Source organism: Octopus bimaculoides, chromosome 1, assembly GCF_046866305.1.
Source record: "Octopus bimaculoides isolate indiv1 chromosome 1, ASM4686630v1, whole genome shotgun sequence".
Taxonomy (NCBI): Eukaryota; Metazoa; Mollusca; class Cephalopoda; order Octopoda; family Octopodidae; genus Octopus; species Octopus bimaculoides.
The window spans coordinates 121,519,135-121,533,927 of NC_142928.1; the positions used below are offsets into that span (position 1 = coordinate 121,519,135).

A 14,793-nucleotide genomic window follows, 5' to 3' on the forward strand; every position below is an offset into this window, starting at 1 on the left:
AAGGCCACAAATAGTGGGAAGAATTTAATCGTTTACATCAACTCCAGTACTTGACTGGTGCTGTGGGAAGGCTTAGTTGACCTCGGTGGGATTTGAACTCCTATCGCAATGTATTTTGTCTAATGCTCCACTAATTCTCCCAATTCACCATTCTTCCCAAGAGCAGTACAATATAATCTAATGGAAAACCCGACCCACAGCCTAGTACTGAAACAAGCTTTCGAAGTTGACCAGCTATCTGAATTGACAGTACCTTGGTAGATAAAGCAATTAAGAGTATGAAGACAGGGAAGCTTAAAATATCTGGCAGTGTCAGCTATAGTCTAATCACCCATATAGTCAATCAGGTGATACATGAAGGAGTCATACCCAATGAGTGGTGTAGCAGCACCATAGTCAACTGCTACAAAGGTAAAGGTGATGCATTAGATATGAATAATTACAGAGGTATCAAGTTGTTGGATCAGGTAATGAAAGTCATGGGGAGGGTCATAGCCCAACTAATTAGAGAGAGAGTCAGTTTAAACGAGATGTAGTTTGGGTTTGTGCCAGGGAAAAGCACCACTGATGCTATATTTCTGGTAAGACAGCTGCAGGAAAAATACCTAGCCAAAGATAAACATCTGTACCTGGCTTTTGTTGACATGGAGAAAGCCTTTGACAGAGACCCCCGATCCCTTACCTGATGGTCAATGTGGAAACTAGAGATAGACGAGTGCTTAGTGGGAGCTGTACAAGACATGTACAGGGATGCTGTCCGTAAGGTGAGGGTTGGCAACAAGTATAGTGAAGAATTCCAGGTCGGAGTAGGGGTACACCAAGGATCAGTCCTCAGCCCCCTCTTATTCATCATAGTCCTCCAAGCAATACCAGAGGAATTCAAACCAGGATGCCCCTGGGAGCATCGCTATGCTGATGACCTTGCTCTAATAGCTAACATATGTTTAAGTTTTCTGTCCCACCAGGTCATGAAGAGGCCGGCCACATCTCCAGCTACACCAACACCGATGGCTGCACCTTGAACCTGCATGTATAGTTTTTTGTTGAACTTTACTATGTGGTTCTTCAAGGTGGTTTTTATACTGGCCCCTATTGCGTGAGCAATCATTTCCTTCACCTGATTGTTGTTCTCAGGGTTTGGCAGAACAGTCCACAACTCTTCTACTTTACAGCAGATATGTAGATGACATTAACATCATAGTTAGGACCAACTCTAGTGACGGTCATGTAGAAACAAAAAGGAACGTAATGGAGAGCATCCAGCAAATAGCTAACTCCATCCACCAAAGTATCAAGGTAACTATAGATTACCCGACTAAACACCCCAACAATAGGCTCTCGGTACTTGATACTGAACTTTGGTTAGAAACTGTGAACAATAGAGTGCAGCTCCTCCACTCATATTATATGAAACCCATAGCTTCAAAACATGTTGTTCACAAGAACTCAGCTTTGTCACACAGCATGAAAATTAACATACTGATAGCAGACTTAGTTAGGATAATGAACAACATCTCTCCACTATGCGAACCCTATGAAACGAAAAAACATATACAGAACTTCATGCACCGCATGCAGTTCTCTGGATATGATCAGAAAGATAGGGTTCAAGTATACAGGGGAGCTAGAAAGAGGTTAGATAAGATTATAAGGATGATACCAGTGGTACCTGCCCTAGATATAGAAACAAAGAATGGAATAGGATACAAAGAATTTGTGACAAAGCCAACAAGGCGAACACGTGGTATAAAACCAACAGATATCAAGGAGTGATGTTTGTAGAGGCCACAGCGCATGGAGAACTAGCGCGTAGGTTTAGAAAAGTTCTGAAGGAGTCCAAACTCAACATTAAGATTGTTGAAAAGCCAGGGAACTCCATCAGATCACAACTATGTAGGACATACCCCTTTGAGAATACCATATGTACCAATGATAACTGCATGGTATGTAGGATTAGCCCTGGCATTAACTGCAAAAATAGAAATGTAGTTTACAGCATAAAATGCATGGAAGGTGCTTGTAAAGACCTGAATATGACATACATAGGTGAAACATCTAGGAGCATTGCGGAACGGCTAAACGAACATATGAGACAATATGACGACAAAAAACAGTCCTCTATACTCTACCAACATGCCAAAGACCAGCATGGAGGTAACTTGGGTCAACTTGACATCCACATCTTATCCAAGCACCCAAAAGACCCAACTCTAACACAAATACAGGAGTACGTCCTTATGAATGAAACTTCCCCAATACTAAATAGGAAATATACATAGATATCATACTCCCATACCCACATTTTACACAGGTAAAGTAGAACAGTTGATGGGCTTTTATGCAGATGTATGTATGTCTGTGAGTGTGGGTGTATGTATGTGTGTGTGTGTGTGTGCATGCACATGTATGCATATGTAAACCAACAGGTCTACATACAGACGGGTAGGTACATAGGGTATATGAACAGACAACTACATATGCAAATAGAGACTGAAACACGTGACCACATATACACACACTTGTCCACACATATGAAGATGTGCATACATACAAACATGGTACATAGCAGCAAAACACACACACACTCAGACATACACACACAAAGAGACAGAGGTACATACATACATATACACACATGCACACACATACATAAAAAAAAACACACAAACACAGGAATATGCAGAATACATACATGCAAACACACACACACATGCGCAAAAACAGAACGCAGCGTAAATAACAGACAGAGTCAAGACTATTGAAAAGGTTGCAAGACGCAACGAAAAGTTTGGGAAACTAAAAATAAGAAATAAGTGGAAATTTTACCGGTGAGTGTGTTAAATTTTAAGGCACAATAAGAAAATGACTCTCCCCAGACACAACAGAATATGCTTCAACACACGAAATCACATAAAAAATCTTGCAATCCAAAAACGAAATATATATATATATATATATATATAGTGTCAAACTGTTTTCCCCTGAAAACAACTTCTTATAGAAATTAAAAGGACCTTTCTCAGTTTTACAATTCTTATCACTAATAAAAATCCACTTAAATATCTCTTTGGAAAGCTTACACCCACAAACAATACTCTTAAGAAGCAATGGAAATTTTTAAGCATCACATGGCTTGCTCTCCTATCTTTGTGCTATCTTCAAACCGTTATGCCCTGTAAGCAGTACTTCTTCACTGCCTGCCTTTGTCTCTCAACTCTAACCTGAACTCCTTTGATACACCACTGATACACAACCATTGAATGTAGAACATCATTGGTTACTTAAGTTGAATGAGGTAGTCCAGACAACATTCTTGTCGTTGTTCTTGGGCTGTGCTCCTGGGTTGATCTTCAGTCTTACCAAATGTGGGGCTGGAGATGTTGATAATATTTCTCATGCTTAAGAGAGGGAGTGAAGGCACATGACCTAGCAGTTGGAGTGTTGCACTTATGATTGCAAGACCATGTTTTTGATTCACAGACCAGGTGGTGCATTGTGCTTTTGAGAAAAACACTTTAATTTCACATTGCTCTAGTCCATTCAACTGTAAATTAGTAACTCTGCAACAGACTTTGTGTTCCGTTCAGGTGGAATGTTTTACTTGGTCACTTATACGTCATAGAAACTGGGTAATTCCAAGCAATGATAAACAGTAGTTAAGAAAGAAAAGAGAGGAAATCTTTCAGATCCTGATGTTGATTGACCTAACCCTTTAGCATTCAGATAATTCCGTTAAATGCAATGTTTATTTATTCAAATTGGTTTGAATTAATCATTCATTATCTTGCTACTTGTAGATTTCAATGATGTGATAGTATATTCTTAGAATGACATTGTATAGTAGTTGTAAGAGACTGAATTTGGTCAGTTTGAACATTATACATGTAGAATATTTGGGCCTGGAATGGCCAGCTAAACAGTTAAGTAATTATAAATTTTGTCCTTAAATGTCTTTCTGCTTTCAGTGACCATAATAGGCACGGCTTCAGCAGAGCCAAATTCAATTCAGACCTTTTTGGTTTTCTGCTCTTGAAAACTTTGACTACAAAGTTGTCTCTTTCTTTGCTTATGTTCACCCAATAACTTCCTTTTAATATCTTTTAAGTAAGTTAAAAAGAAAATTCTTTATGAAATTAGCAGTAAGTTCAGAGTGAAAATGGGCTAAAACACCATAAATTATCTTAAATTTATTGAGCTTGACTGCTTGACTTGCTTTTTCTAATGTCAAATATAATGTTTTTTTTCCCATCAACTCTTTGAGTCATCTACTGTATTGCTGACCAAACAACCAGGTTTGTGAACTCTTAAAATAATTGCTTTCATTTTCATATGTCTAAGTTGTCGGTTCCCCCCCTCTCTCTCTCTCTCTCTCTCTCTCTCTCTCTCTCTCTCTCTCTCTCTCTCTCTCTCTCTCAAAGTTTAAAATTAGATCTTTTCATACCCAAGAAAACCTTTATCATATTGTTAGAAATAAGTTTCTGGTTACAAATTCTTAGATTTAGTTTATTATTGGTTTAAACAGTTCTGTTTCTGACCATGTTCTAGAGCATTGGTTCTCAACAATGGCTCATATGACCCCAAGCTGTCCATACAAGCAAAATAGTAAGTTGAGGATTCACAGTATATTAAGGGTCCGTGAAAAAGTTTTGGTTTAGATGTGTTTATTGCAAGAAGCAGTTAGGGTTCTTTCCCAAACATTTTACAAAGTTCAGTCTAGACAAGTGAATGTGTGATAAACAAAATAGGGATTTTGAAAGATGCATCTATCTATAAAACTAGTTTTTAAACATCGAATGTCTATTGGGTGGAGAGGGGTCTGCCAGAATGAAATAGTAATCAATGGGGTTTATAGGTAAAAAAATGTTTGGGAACCACTGATCAAGATGCATTCTGCCATCCACAATCCACATTAGTAAGTAGAAAATTCATTGAAGACAAGTGATTATTGGTGAGTGTGTGTTCCAGAACCAGCCAAAATATTTCAATATAAACAGGGTGGTACATCTCTGAACTTTATCCTTTTTCTCCTGACACTTGCTCATAACTCTCTACAGTAGTCTACATTCAAATTAACAGGTTTGTCATGCAAAATTACTCCGAATAATGAAGAAAAACATACTGATTGCATCAGTGCTTATCTGTGGCTGTTTCTAGGCCAGTTCTTCCCTGTGAGATGTAGAGGTTTAATCACACAGCCATGACTGCACATCATCGTCATTATCATCATCATCATTTAATGCCCATTTTCCATGCTAGCATGGGTTGAATGGTTCAATCTTTGTCAGTAGTTGGAAAGCAAGAGGACTGTATCAAGCTCCAATAACTACTTTGACATGGTTTCTATAGCTGGATGCTCTTCCTAATGTCAACTACTCTACAGTGTGTAATTTTCCTTTTCATCTTGCCAGGTGTGTAAATTGCTAATACAATAGTTCAAACATTGTTATCTCATTAGGGTGGGCACAAACCTTATACCAAAGTATCTCTTTATCATCATACCAAGACACATAGTAAAAGAAAAAGATACACTAATATTTAAATGGTTCATGGATGAATATCTCTAACAAATTCCAGATTAACCACCTACCCACCAATATATATCTGCAAATAATAAGTCGCTACTCAAATGTGCTATGGTGCCCAAAGAATGACTCATATGAAACACCTTTAAATGTCTTTTCCGGGTGGTGCTATTAAGTTAGACACGGCCTGGACCAATGCTGGCTGAAACTTATCTAAGTATACGTAAACTGTGCCAGCACTAATATTAAATCAATCTGAAGTTAATTTGACACTAGTTTCTTGCTCCTCTACTAGAATTTTTGCTAAAGAATCCTTGGGAGTTTCCTGAGTTTTTTTTAGTCAACCAGGTTTTTTTCATCAGTTACAAACTTTCTTCTACCTTTGAATTCCCTAATATTCTGTCATAGTTAGTATTCTTACTTAATCCAGGATTAGCTATAATAACCATGAGTATTCTAGTTGTGACCATCCAATCATTTTTGTATATATATATATATATATTTAGGACTACATTGTCCAATGCATCCTTATAATTTTTAGGAAAATTTGGCTGCTATTTCTGGCAGGTAGAGCAACTGCAGAATGACTTTGTTATTGAGTAATATATTTTGCAGTTAGATGTGATGGAGTATCTTCTCTGTATATTCAATGGAGTTTTACCTCTGTTTTGGGGGTTAAATACCAAATACTTAATGATACTTCAATGGTCTACAATTTCCATTTAAATCTGTAAAAATCATTTGTTTAAAGTAAAATACATTAAATCATCTACATTTAACAGACTTTTTCTATTATAAAAATAGTGTCAGGATATTATGTCCAGTGTTAAGTTCAGGTACTTATCGAATAAACTATGTGTGTATGTATGTGTCAGTGTGTATAAATCAATAAATTATATATACATATTATTTGAAAACAGTTTCGCTCAGCTTCATGCAACTTAAAATTCCGTTGACTTGTGGATCGAACCTAACTTGTCAGGCATTTGGAGATTTCCAAATGCCTGACAAGTTAGTTTTGTTCTATGAGCCTACTGTCCTTTAAATTGCATGGATCCAAGTCAAACTGTTATTAAATAATACATATAACTACAATGAAATGTGTTGAGTATCACTTTCTTTCATTTGTCCACATACTAGTGTGTGTGTGTGTGCTTGCAGGATTGGCTGTGTGATAAGAAGCTTGCTTCCCAACCACATGGTTCTGAGTCCAGTCCCTTGTGTGGCACCTTGGGCAAGTGTCTTCTACTATATCTCAAGCCAACCAAAAGCAGAAACTGAAAGAAGGCTATATATGTATGTATGTATTTGTGTGTGTGTGTGTCTTCACTGCTTGACAACTGGTGCTGGTGTGTTTGCATCCCTGTAACTTAGCAGCTCAGCAAAATGAGACTGGTAGGATAAGTGCCAGGCCTAAAATAAAAAGGTAAGTACTGGGGTCAATTAATTCGACTAAAACTTCTCCAAGGTGGTGCCCCAGCATGGCCACAGTCTAATGATTGAAACGAGTAAAAGATATATATAGAAAGAGAGGGGGCGAGGCAGCGGTGTACTTCTAAATCCTCATTATGGTTTCTCATTAAATTCTCATTATGATCTAACATATCAACCATGTTGCTCTCTTAGCCAATTATAGAATTTTTTTGTTTTTGTTTTTTGATTTTTTTTCATTCACAGGTAATTGATGCAAGGTAAGTTTTCAGCAAATTAAAACAGCTTCACTATTTTAATTCCCAGTTGGAATTATATGATTATTACCAACATATCTGAGTTTTTTAACTCTATGTAAGAACTCATCATCTTACTGCTTAAATGTTGCTAGAAAATTGCATCTCCAAACACCAGCACCTTGATACATGGCAATGAGCTGGAGATGGAGCTAGGGTTAAGTTGTCAGGTGAAAGAAAAAGCTTGATCAAATTGTGCTGTCCCCTTCTTGAAAGTAGTAAGATCATTCCTCTCAACAACAATAAAAAAAGAAAAGTAATTAGTTTGACAGCTCTTTTTTTCATTGTTACACAGGTTTGATAGGACAACTTCAAAATGATGAGGTATCTGTAGAGACTGGGTGATCGGTTGAAAAAGATATTGAACCACCTTTTTGATGGATTGTGAGTTCAAATCTGCAGCAGGTGTTTTGTAGTTTCTGGACAGAATACTTTATTCTACATTACCTTGTTGTTATAAATAATTATTAGATAATCTTCTGATGGGTGATCAATCCATTCCAAGATACTAATCATGAGGAAACAAAAATAATGGAGGAAGAACTGGTTTCACTTTAAAAGGACATTGAGATGAAGCTAAAGTTCAAAGAATCATACCATAATTTTTTGCTACAACCGGACATTTCTGACAGCTACCTGCACTGTGAAACAAAGTCTAGATGTACTTTATTGTCCTCTCAACATCATATTTGGTAGAGTGGGGCTTCAGTGCAGCTTCTCAGTCTCTTTCTAAGTGAAGTAAAGCAGACTGAAAATTATTGAACGCAGGGATGTGAGACAACTTCTCAGTACCTTTCAACCTGATGTCAAGAAGCTGATATCCCTGCACAATGTAAAACTATTGCATTAAAAAATGAAAACAATGTAGTTACAGATAGGAAATTTACTCTCCCATATTGCAAAAACAGCAAAATAATGGGTTAACTGGGTTAAATTATATTTGTGAAATACAATTATGTCAAATTCACAGAAGAAAGAAGTCTGTGTTTTTGTAGTGGTAGGGTGCTGGAAATGTAGGTTGTGGGGGTGAGAAGCAGTCCAAAAAAATTTGGATACATTTGCTTTAAAATCTTTTAAAAATGGTTATGTAAAAAAAGTAAACTAGCACCCAAATTTTTTGTTAGAATAAAGCTTCCATTTGTTTTAAAAAATTATATCCCAGTAACATTTTTCACATTTTCCTTGACCCACAGGATGGCAAAAGAGCCATTTAGCTCAGTTTCCTCTTTACTTTCCCGACCTTTTGCAACAAGAAGATTTTAAAGAGAAGAATATTATCTTTCTTGGAAGAGAGACATCAAAGCCAAAGTGGGCAGTGAGGAATGTCATCGTTATTTTGATTCCAAGTATTATGAACAGTATGAGTGGATGATAGGATGTCCCATTCTGAACAAATTGTTCTGTTTTCCATGTCTGTTATTTTGTCAACATAATAACACTTGGACAACTACCGGCTACTGTGATTTGAACAATTTGACAAGACACCAAAAATCTCAAAATCATCTGAATTCCATAATTGCTCTGAAAACCTTTGGCCGACAGCAAATTGATACAACAATCGATCACTTGAAAGCAGATTCAATTCAGTTGCATAATAGATCAGTCAAGAAAAAGCGTGAAATATTGAAACGGTTAATTCATTGTATTGAAATTTTGCTTATTAAGAATTTTCATTTCAAGAATACAATCAAACAGAAGAACCAAACAATGAGGACAATTTGCTGGCTATGTGTGAAGCAGTAGCAGAATATGATAGTTGTTTAAGATTGCATCTAGATTTCAAGAGGGAAAATGCCAACTGCACATTTTCTGGACTTTCAAATAATATTCAAAACAAGATAATTAATTGTATATCTGCTACAATTGAAGATGAAATTAAGGCAATGATAAAAAAAAAAAAAAACCCGACTACAGGCCTTCAAATGAGATCTCAATTGTCATGTGTTTTACAATTTGTTGATGAGAAAGAAAAGCCTCAAGAAAGGTTTTTAGCATATGTCAATGTCAACAAAATTAGAAGAGTTGCATCATTGACAGAAGAAGTTTGAAAATTTGGTAATAAATTCAACTGTGGCCAAAAATTTATTGCACAAGCTTATGATGGAGCGAGCGTGATGGCTGGGCATTTGAATGTCATATTTGTACATTGTTATACACATTCACTTAATTTAGTGCTCTCACAGTCAGCTTCAAATATTCATGAATGTCAAATTTTCTTCCAAACTTTAAAAGGAATTTCAACTTTTCAACCAGGTTGACAGATCAAAGAGTACTACTGGATGAAATCATTAGAAGGCAATTTCCAAAGTTACCTGAGACATGGAATTCTTCATCTTGACAAGTATCTATTTTGTCCAACAAAATTACTGAGTTTTCTGAGCTATTTTCAACTATATTAGAAAATCATGGTTTTGAAACCATATTGAGTAACTCAGTGATTCTGTTTTCAATTCTTCAAGAATATTCACTTGATTTTTGGAGGTGTATTCGTGAGATTGAAAACTTCAAAAAGCTGTTAGTTGATATCAAGAACAAGTTTGAGGAATTTTACAGACTGGTTCTGGATGGTGTCACTGAACCACCAGAGAAGCGTTGTCAGCATCAAGAAACCGACACTGTTTTAAGGACTTTGTTTAACAGAATTTTGAGTGAAGTTATTGTTCATGTTAAGCAAAGATTTGAAACAATGGAAGAGTTCAGGTTTGTTGAATTGTTGAATCCAAAGCCTTTTCACAATTATGAAAAAAAACTTTCTGGTGGAAGCGTTTTCATCTTTGGATGTCTATAAAAACATATTTGATTTGAATGGATTGAAATGTGAACTGAAATCAGTTTATGCTGCAGATTTTGCAAAGCAAGTGTCAAGCATCCAAGAAATCACAGATATGATACAGGAACTTGAACTACACCAAGCTCTGGCCAGAATAACAAAATTATTACATCTGATTCTGACCATACCTGCCACATTTGCTTCCTGTGAAAGATCATTTTATTCGTTAAAGCAAGTAAATAATCATATGAGGTATTCACAAACTGAAGGGAGATTAAATAATTCAGTCTTTAGTTCATGAATAAAGACCTTTTGAAAAAGATGAAGTTAGAGTGTGGTACTGATACAGTTTATAGCAAAGTGATTGATGAATTTGCCAAAAAGAAATGAAAAATTGAGCTGATTTACAAATAAATTTTAAATATCTCATTATATACAGCTTCTATTTTTTTCACAGATATCTTTTGTAACCAGTAATGGTCATCATGGCCAGTGCCAAAATTTTCTTAATGGAGAGATATCAACTCCAATGGAAAGGGTTAACAAGCCTAAAGCATGGCTTGTTGGTAGAAATGCATTTTCTCTCATTAAAATTAGTTCATATCATATTTACAAAGGGGAGAGTGGAATAATTTTCCAGGGCAGGGGTAAGGCTCCTCTACCCCATGCTCTCTGCCTTGGTGATTGACCTCATCATTGACTGCATGCCCTGGTTTTCAAGTCACTTTTCACCACTGATGACTTGAGAGGATATATTTCAGCCGCAAAATCCCATCTTTAGAAGAAAAGAACAGCCTAAGAAAAATCCAGTTATGTAGTTTCTTTTAGTCTATTCAAATTCCCTAGCGTTTTGTAACAGCAGCAGTCACACTCCAAATGTAGGTATAATCAACATTCCATGTGTTGGTCTAAACAAATATACAAACATTATAATAATGCTGACCTACTATCAAGCTGTGTCACTTGTCTAAACCTTTTTGCACAGTCTCTGCTTTTCTGATCTTGATGGAATTCATCTCTCTTCCATCTTGAAGACACACTTCTTGCTTTCATCACTGCTCACTTAGTCATAACTTTCATACCCTTATACTAAACACCCTTCTAGTCCTTCTTCCCCACTATTTGTATCTTCCTATTAGAATTCTGTTACACGCCATTTGCCTGCAACAGTTTACACTTATCATCAACATCCCCTTCAGTCAATCTATCACTTGTTTTATTAAGGTGAATTATGAAAAGTTGAATGCCTATAGGCAAGAATCTGATATGTGAAAACACGGTCGATTGCTTCAACAGCTTAAGGATGAGATGTTTAATTCTTATTAGAAACATTCTTGGTTCCAGTAAGACCCAAATTGCATTCTCTTATTTAGGCTTATTCAAGATGTCCCAAAACTGTACTTACACAAATTTATAGCCTATAACTCACTTAATACTTCTGTTTCCGGTGTAGTCATTTATAAATATTTGGGTCCACTCATAGTTACCCTCCAGGTAGTTGGCCTTGAGTCATGGCAAGCAAGACATGGCACGTCAGCATCTTGTAGTAGGTGTCAGCGCCCACCATTTCTCTGGGCTTGTAAATGAGCACCTTTCTTCCGTCTGAGGCCATGACCTGGACTGGATGTTTTGTTCTGAAGGTGCACATAACAAGCTCTAAGAAAGCATACTGTTACTGGAAATGCGTAGATGTTTTTGAAAAGAATTTGAAACAGATCCACCTATGAAACTAATCAGTGTCTATCTTAGACATACAGTTCACAACGAAAGGAACTGTTCAAGAGAGTTTTATTCCAACATTAGACCATACTCTCCTGACTATAGAATAGAATTTTGTGACTGGGTCACTGATAATTATCCTTCCACCCCTTCACATTAACCTTGGCCTCAAGAAAAACTTTGTAAAAGCAATGACACACAATGGTTGTAGCTTTCAGTACCTAAAAGTAAAATTTGGTGCAGAGAAAAGTGATGCAAAACTGAAAGCAGGCATTTTCATTGGACTTGAGATCAGAGAATTGATGTCTGATAGCAAATTCAGAGGTAAACTGAATCCAGTTGAGTTGATGGCATGCGATTCCTTCGTGTTAGTTGTACAGAACTTTCTTGAAAATTATGCTGATTTAATAAACAATATGCTTACAGCATATGAAAGAATAAGATGCCGAGTGTCTCTTAAAATGCACTTCTTGCATTCTCTTCTCAATTTTTTTCCAACAAATCTTGGTTCTGTTAGTAATGTGCATGGTGAGCAGTTCAACCAGGACATATCTGAGATGGAAACAAGGTATCAAGGCCAGTTCAATCCATACATGATGGATGACTACTGCTGGTTCCTACAACAGGACACCAATACGACACATAAGTGCAAGAGCAAGTGTCTCAAACATTTCTGAGTTGAGCATATCAAAAATAAAATGAGTATTCCCTTAACATAAATATACTATGTACCATTATATTATAATACTATTTGCCTTGAACATAAATATACTATATACAACACTATTATAATAATTATTTACCTTAAACTTAACCATTCCTGATATTAATATAGTATTAATATATAATTATGCACATAACTCAAAATCCTGATGTGTTACAGCAATTCAGATTTGGAATCGGCATACTTGATTTAGTTTGGTACAGCACTATCTGTCTGGGTAGCAGAAAATAATTTTTCTTTTTCTCCCTCCCCCCAGTGTAATCTACATGTTATAGAAAGATATGTGAGCTTTCCAGAGATTTGCTGGTTGTCAGTGTTAAGCTAAACTGGACTGTTCCTTTTTGATAACATTGTGCTTGGTGATGTTTTGCTGAATTTGTTGTAAGAGTCAGTCATACCATGTGTTAGTGGAGTATTTAAGTTTTATTTATAAGAGAGAACGTTGCTCCACCATCGCTGTGATGTAAGGGCCTGTCTTAATGAAAATATTCTGAACAAATGGATGTGTTGAATTCCTCTTCCCTCCTCTCACTCTCCTGCCCTCAGCAGGTCTCATTCTAGTGAACTTACATTTATGGCGACATCTAATCATAAAGTTTATTGCTCAAAACCAGCAACAATCAATGAAATGAAAGTAGACATGTAAAGAGAAGGCACCCAAGTGCTAATTGAAATAATTTATAATGTTTGCCATTCCATTGGCCTGTTTTGTCAGTGGTGTCATAACTCGAATGACCATCAGTTTGAAGACTTGTGATAACTCAACATGTTTGGCCTTTTTAAAATTTGAACTATAAAACACAGATATATCTTAATAGATATACTATTAAACATTTGAAGTATGTTTACTTTTCTTTTAGACACCCTTTACATCTTTATAAAGATTTGTTTTTATGTACAAGGAGATGGTGAGATAATAAAAATGTTATCGATATTAATTATGCACTCCACATGTAAAATGAGGAGTCTGTCAGATTAAATGCTGTTGTATATTTCTCAGTTTTGAATTCCAATGATTGTACCATTCACCTTCATGGTAAATCAATGCATGCTCCTTCACTCATTCACTCACTTATCTTGCAAATATGGCCATGTGCCAAATAAACAAATCAATTTTTACACTTACCAAAAAGAAGGTTGTTCACAACAAGAATAATATCAATGGGTAAATACAATTGGAATAAACAATAAATTTGATTCATATTTGGCACTGACTCCATATTTCTTCTCCTTCTTTGATGATATTTCAATATCAATTTACTATCTGTATGAATTTTAAAATAAATATATCTATGAAGAGGTCAAACTTTATTTTGTTTGTTATTATTTGTATCATTTGTTTTTCATTTAAGTGCATATTCTCCTATTCCTTTACAGTAAAGGTATATTGATAGGTTGCATGAATCCTGAGGAAAAACCAATTAATTTGCAACTGATCAATTCACTACCTGTCATGTGACTTGTTGGAAATTTTGTAATAAACCCAGTTTTTACCCTACTGTTTTAATGTTCTTTTCTAACCATATACAGGCATACCTCACCCTGATTCCAGGAGACACGACTTAAGTTGAATTAACTTGTCTCCAGGCTAAACCGATAAGAACCATTTCCAGTTCTGTACTTTATTTACGAATGCATTTTTAATAATACACAGTTAAAAAAACCTCTTTTAAGCTTACAAACAAATAATTTTTATTTTTTAATACAGTACAGTAAAAGAAAAAAGTAATCTAAATTTACGAATACAATTTGGCAGACACTTTATTTATTCCTTAACATAAATATTCTATATACAGCACTAATGTACTATTATAATAATTATGCACATAACTCAAAATCCTGATGTGTTACAGCAATTCTGATGTATTACAGCAATTCAGATTTGGAATCGGCATACTTGATTTAGTTTGGTACAGCACTATTTGTCTGGGTAGTATGAATGTGGTTTGCAATAATACATGGTAAAATAATAGCCTTTTTTTAAGCTCAAAAAACAAATTCAGTAATTATTATTATTCTGCAATAATAAAAAAAAATTAATTATTTTAAATTTACAAATACGTACATACAATTTGTTGGTTTACATCACAGATGTAGATGGTTGTGGATTGTCAACATCAACAGCTGACTCTGGCTGTTCTTGTTCGATGCGCTTAAAAAACGAGTTGAAAGTTCCTTGAACTGTCTTCTTCTTTTCTTCAAGGATTACATTATAAGGAGCAAAAGCTTTGTGACAAGCCCCATATTCTTGGAAAAGTGTTGAGCCTTTGAATCCATATCCTCAAACATAGAAAGACCTTTTTCAATATATGCAAATGCTTGCTGCATTTT

General features: G+C 35.6%; 1 long non-coding RNA gene across 1 annotated transcript in view; it reads left to right on the forward strand.

Moving 5' to 3' along the window:
- LOC128248517 (uncharacterized) overlaps nt 1-13,768 on the forward strand; it is a 17,739-nt gene extending 3,971 nt beyond the window's left edge. Inside the window, exon 2 of the long non-coding RNA XR_008264692.2 lies at nt 8,443-13,768. This is a non-coding gene — a long non-coding RNA (uncharacterized LOC128248517). The remainder of the gene's footprint in view (nt 1-8,442) is intronic.
- Nucleotides 13,769-14,793: the final 1,025 nt, after the last annotated feature.